This window comes from Pteropus alecto, unplaced genomic scaffold, assembly GCF_000325575.1.
Source record: "Pteropus alecto unplaced genomic scaffold, ASM32557v1 scaffold65, whole genome shotgun sequence".
NCBI lineage: Eukaryota > Metazoa > Chordata > Mammalia > Chiroptera > Pteropodidae > Pteropus > Pteropus alecto.
In genome coordinates, this window is record NW_006439191.1 from 8291212 (window position 1) to 8297251 (window position 6040).

Here is a 6040-nt window from a genome sequence, read left to right on the forward strand (position 1 = left end):
AGGGGACGCCCCGCTTAGCCCTAAGGCAGCTTCCCTGATAATACCGGCCCCACTTTTCAGTGTGTGTGTTCTAAGTTGTCCTGTGTCTGTCTGTCTACGTTCCAGGCGCTGTTCTAAAAACTTTACATATTTTAAATCTTTTGTTTTTTGCCAAATTCCAGTTAGGCGATGACTCCATTTTGCAGATGAGTAAACTGTGACAAAGAAAGCGTAATTAACTGGCCGAAGTACACACAGTCAGTGGAGGTGGGACTAAGTTCCGTTTGTGTCTCCAGGCAGGATGTAAATCATCTCGCGTTGCAATGAAACACCTTATCTCCAGGATATAGAGTAGTGCAGGTGAGAGGCCGAATTCCCGCGCAAGGCCAGGTCGGTTTACCCACTTAGTCCTTCTCGGGAGGGGCCGCTGAGAGCTGCGGCCCATCGGGGTCAGGCAGCGGGTGGTCACGTCCATAAATCCCAGCCACTTAGCAGCTACCCCCGGGGAGTGTTAATTGCGCTGGGCAGTGGAAATGGCGAGTCTCTGACACTGGTCTCTCCCCCTCTGCTTTTTTTTGATTTACTGCTCTGTCTCCGGATCCCCAGGCTTGCTTAAAATGCACGTCCGGAGGCACAAGGCCGCTCCTTAGGCAGGAGGCGCGGTGCTGGCCAGCTTCTCTCCGAAGAGGTCTAATTCTCCTTGTTGGTGACTTCACGTTGTTGCGCCTCCGAAGCGTTAGCCTCTGTGATGAGCTGCATCCTGGGGTCTGGACGTGGCTCTGGGAGAGGCAGCAGTAAGGGAGCAGTATGAAAGAACTGAGTGAAAAATGAACCACAAGAAATAGAAGATGGAAGCCGTGAAAATAAGTGGCATTTTGAAGCATTTCTCACATTTTTTAAGGGGTGGGGGAGGGTGGGGTTGACACAACGGGTTTGGGGGCTGGGCCATAAATTAATAGATTTATTTCTCAATCAGGAGAAAGTCATTAAGCTATTCTTGGCTTCGTCCGTGGGAAAATAATTTCTTTGATTGAGTTGCCCCAGAAGGCCGCCCAAAGCCCTGTCTGTTCTGCCTCCAGCGGCCTCCTCTTTCCTGTCCGCTGGCGTGAGGGGAAAAGTGGTGGCCCTGGGGACAGGAGGCCCCTCCATCTTTTCCAGCATCTTGAATTTCACTTTGCTGCCTCAGAGCCTTGGAACCTCTGAAGGAAAATTCTCCCTCAGCAAGCTGGGCCACCGTGTCCCGTCTCCTTTCCTTAGGTGGCCTGCGTTGTCCAGGACAGAGTCCCTGGATCTCCTCCGCCCCGGCCTGCTAAGACTGTGGGTCTGGGAGCAATAGAAACCAAACTGTGGGGGCAGGGTGGGACAAAGTCCTCCCAAATGGAAGAAAGAAGTCCCAGAGCCGGGTGGGCGAAGAATTGTTCCTACTTGTCAGTCCTTTAAGACACAAAAAGTGTGGTCCTGGGACTTTTAAGGGTCTTGGAGACCCGATTTTCACAAGGAAAGGTTATTGACTTTTCCACGAGTGTGCAATGGAGTGTCCCAGAGGCCACGTTAGGCATGGTGACATCGTGGCTTGACGGCCTATGGAGTGTGTGCAGATTCTGGTGTTTTCAAAAATATTTTGGTTTTATATTTGACCACGATAAAATGCATTTCGAAAATACGTTTTGGTTTTCCATCTACACCTGTGCCGTATGGTTATTTACATTTAAATTCCTTAAAAGGAAATAAAATATCGCCAGCCACACTTCCGTTGTCACTCAGCCACCTGTGGCCAGCAGCTGTCCCATGAAACGGGGCGGACACAGACTATTCCCATCCTCACAGTTCTCTGGGACCCTGCACTTGCTGTCGTCACGATCCTGGAACATTTTCCTAAGTCTGAGCATCGATTCCTGCTTCTGTAAAATGGGATAATAGTTCTCGATGATACACTACGGGGAGTATAACCTTTGGGGTGAAACTGAATGGGTTTGTATCTCAGCTCAGCCCAGGTGACTTTGGGGTAGTTTCGAAACTTCTCCATGGTTCAGTCTCTTTATTAGTACATTGGAGTCATAATAATAGTAATAATAATAATATCCGCCTTATAGGGTAGTTGTGAGAATTTTGAATTAGAAAATAATTGAAAAGCAGTTACGAACCGGTACCCAGCCCACTGGAAACTCCTATGCTCCATGTGTGTTAGATATTATTATTGTTATTACGTATACGAAGTACGAACCTTGCTGGGTGAAAATGAAGTCCCCCGCCCCTTTCACATACGTATACATATGAATACATATATCCTGTATATAATTGTGGTAAAATACACTTAATGTGAAATTTACCACCTTAACCATTTTAAGCGTCCAGTGCAGTCGTGTTAAAATACCCAATCTCCAGAACGTTTCGCCATGCAAAACTGAAATTCTGTCTCCATTAAACAACAACTCCCCATTAGTCACATTTGAAAAAAAGTAAATTTATTTATTTAAATCCGTTTCAAATATACAGTCCATTGGTTAGACATCTATAATCTCCATAAAACGATCCCCCCAGTTGCTCCCTCCCTCCCCCGGCCCTCCACCTAGCCATCATATTAATGCTAACTGCATTCACTCTGCCATGCTCCCCATTCCTGTACCCAACTATCGACTACGAATTTGTATTCTGTAACCCTTCACCCCGTTCTCCCAGTAACATTTTTTATATCGAAGTGAATTCGTCTCCAGGCTTTGGAATTTTAGCCAATACTTTTGACTAGCTATCAACCATTCTGGTTTAGAAATCAACTAGACAGTCATTCGAAATAGTTAACTGGGTAGGGAAGGACAGCCAGAATTGTGAAATTGCAACTGGGTCCCATGCATATGCCATTTCTGTGGATTTCTCCATCTTTCACCCCGTGGATCCTCCTGGCTGCCTCGTGGCTGGGATACAGCCTGCGGTTGAAGACGATGTGACAACCCCCAATCACTGCTCATCCTGGGTTAGGGAGTTCATGATGGCTGGTGGGTTAAGTCATTGAAGTTTTCAAATGATGTTTTCCAGGAAGTGCCTTGAAAGTTTATGTTATAATAGCAGATAAAGAGAAAGAAGCACAAGGTCAGTCTCTGGTTGCATCTAAAGGCGTGGTAACCGTGATCATGAGGAAAACAAAAATCAGAATATTTAGCAATCCCTTCGGTACGTGGACAGGAAGAGAGAAAATAATAGCAGTCACTAAAAAGAAATACAAGCTTCCTTTTGGTAGAGTTATCTCTCTCCAAGGTTGTCTATAATTTTTTTTTATTTAAAAAAATTTTAAAATTTAATGTGGATTTTTAATCGAAAATCTTAGGTAAACATAATAGGTCCGCTGTCTAGGATGCTTTGAAATGCAAGTAAAAGTAACGTCAACGATAAGATAACACACCCCAGGAAAGGAAATGTCTTGCTTCGCAGAATTGAGAAAGTACCGTGGCGGACTGAGTGTCACGAGTGGTTTGATCGGGGCGCTGGCTCCGTTTCCTGTGGGTTTCTCACCCTCGTACTTCGTGCTCAGCCTGGCCTCTCTCCCGGTAGAGCAAGGTTCCGCTCCCATCTAGATATCCTGTACCATCAAGAATCAGAGACCGCCTGTAACCTAGCTCCCCGCCAACCCGTCCCGGGAAAAAGGTCTGATGGGATTGGCTTCGTTCGCACACCCCTCGCTGCTGGGGAACAGGACACCCCATAGCACGCGCCTACATTGTCTCTTCATCCCCGAGGGCCCTGGAAGGCCCCTGGCTGTGTGTGAGGGTTGTTTGGAAAGTGAACGGAGGATGGAAAGTAAGGAGGAGACACGGGAATCTGCTGTGTCTTCATTCCGGGCACGGCTAAGTCGTAATCTTATTTTTCATGCCTGGATCGCTTCCTGGGTCCTGTAGCTGTGGCGGTCGGGGCAGAGAGGACAGTGCTTGACCACGGCTGGAAAGGCATCTATACACTTGGAGACATCTCTCTGGTCTTGAGATGATGGCTACTTCCCCCCCTCATCTGTAACATTTTCTCTTTGTCAACACTTTCCATGTTGCGTTCTCACCTTACAGACGTGAACTTGTCTACTGCGTCTCGGGTGTTGGTTAAAATCCAGATTCTCACTGCTTCCGTACAAGGTTCTGTTTTGATAGGTCTTGGATGAAGTGACGACTGGCTATGTGGATGTTTAACCAAGTCTTCAGGTGGTTCCTAACGTCGGCGCAGTTTAAGAAAGAATAAACTAAAATCGGTGATGCTTTTTCTGTTTGCATTGGCTGCCGGGGAGCTTAGCAGGCCAATTTCCAAAAAGTGTTCAGGGCCGCGTGGCATACATTTTTGGATATTCGTGTAGGCTTTGTATTTTTTTATCCTTATTTCCCTTTTCCCCTGCATTTCCTCATCGAACTAAATCTTATTGTACCATATATATATTTTTTTGATATACTATCTTAAATTCTTTTGGAACGAAGTGTAATGTAGCAGATAGGATTCTGGCAGATAACAGAAGAGACGCAACAGTTGGGAGACCAATTACACCCAAATCTAAGAGGCTGGGAGCTGTATTAGTTTCTTAGGGTTATTGTCGCAAATTACTACGAATGTAGTGACTTAAGCAGCAGAGATTTATTCTCTTACGGTTCTGGAGGCCAGGAGCCCAACATGAGTCAGGTCTTGGCAGGGCTGGTTCCTTCTGGAGGCTCCCAAGGGAAAACCCATTCCTTGGCTCGTCCAGCTTCTGGTTGCTGCTGGTAGTCCTTGGCTTGTGTCCATGTCCCTCTAGTCTCTGCTTTTCTGGTCACATAGGCTTTTCCTCTGTGTCATATTTCCCTCTGCCATCCTCTTCGAAACATACTTGTCGTTACATGTAGTGTCCACTCAGATAATCCAAGACAATCTCGCGTCTCGAGATCCTTCACTTAGTCACGTCTGCAAAGTCCTTCTTGCCATATAAGGTAATATTTGCAGGTTCCAGAAATCAGGAACTGGTTGTCTTTGGGGGCCGTTACTCAGTTTCCTACCTGAGAAATTGCGTCGCTGGAGCCTGGAGCTGGGGAAGAGAAGGCACCTAAGTGTGGCTGTGGGCGGAGGGCACAGCCACTGTCAGAATGGTGTCTCCAGACTTATGCAGAGGGAGCAGGAGAAAGAACTGCCCTGACCTCTTCTTCTCAGCCCTCTGCCCCTGCACCCCACCAGACAGGGGGAGAGAGGAGACCCACAGATGCCAGGCTCCTGGGTACAGAGCAGGACAGAGCAGGGATTGGATCTGGGGGACAATCAGCACGCAGGTGCATGAAACCCCGGACCACTGCCGAGCTGTGGGCATGATTGGAGTCCCCATCTCTGAGTCAAGTCTCAGGGGAGTGCACTGTGCTCAGCCGCAGACACAGGCTGCAGCGTTTTGTGGAGTCCTTGGCCTGGGCCCTTCCAGGTAAGAGGAGTTAGTCTGAGACGTCTGAGGCCGAGTTTCAGTCTAGATTTTGGATTTCTCTTTGTTATCCCCAGCGCTGTAGTTTAAGGTGGAAAAGGGCTGTTTGGTTGACATGAAAGGGACCGAGCAGGAATCAGATCCTGGGCCTGCAGGACACCACGCTCTGAAGTCAGCCCCGGTCCCTTCTCTCCTCTAGAAGGTTCCAGCCCCAGGAAATTAAGCTGCATATCTTGTCTTCAGGAGCCCCACGCTATTCTGGGGTTGTGCAGTGGAATGCGATCCCGTGCAGACCGGAGCTCCATCTCCACCTAGACATTTAAGACCGAGCTTGGATCCGCAAGGCCGGGGGTCCGGCCTGCGTCGGGTGAGTGAGCCCGAGGGGCCGCAGCTGAGCGTCCGCACCGGCACCAGCCCACAGTCTCCCGGCTTCTCTTCCCCTTCGCCGCTTCCTACGGGATGGTACCCCCTTCCCTTCCTCGGAGGCCCACCTGCCCATTGTGCCCACAGCCATCAATGCAGCCCCTCCTCCCCTCCTCCACGCCTCTCCTAGTGGAGGCTCAAGCAGCCCTTCCTGGCGAACCCCCCGGGATTGGTATCAGGTGTTTTGGGGAGCTCCCTTGTACAAATTCCTGCCTTCTAACGATTGCTCTG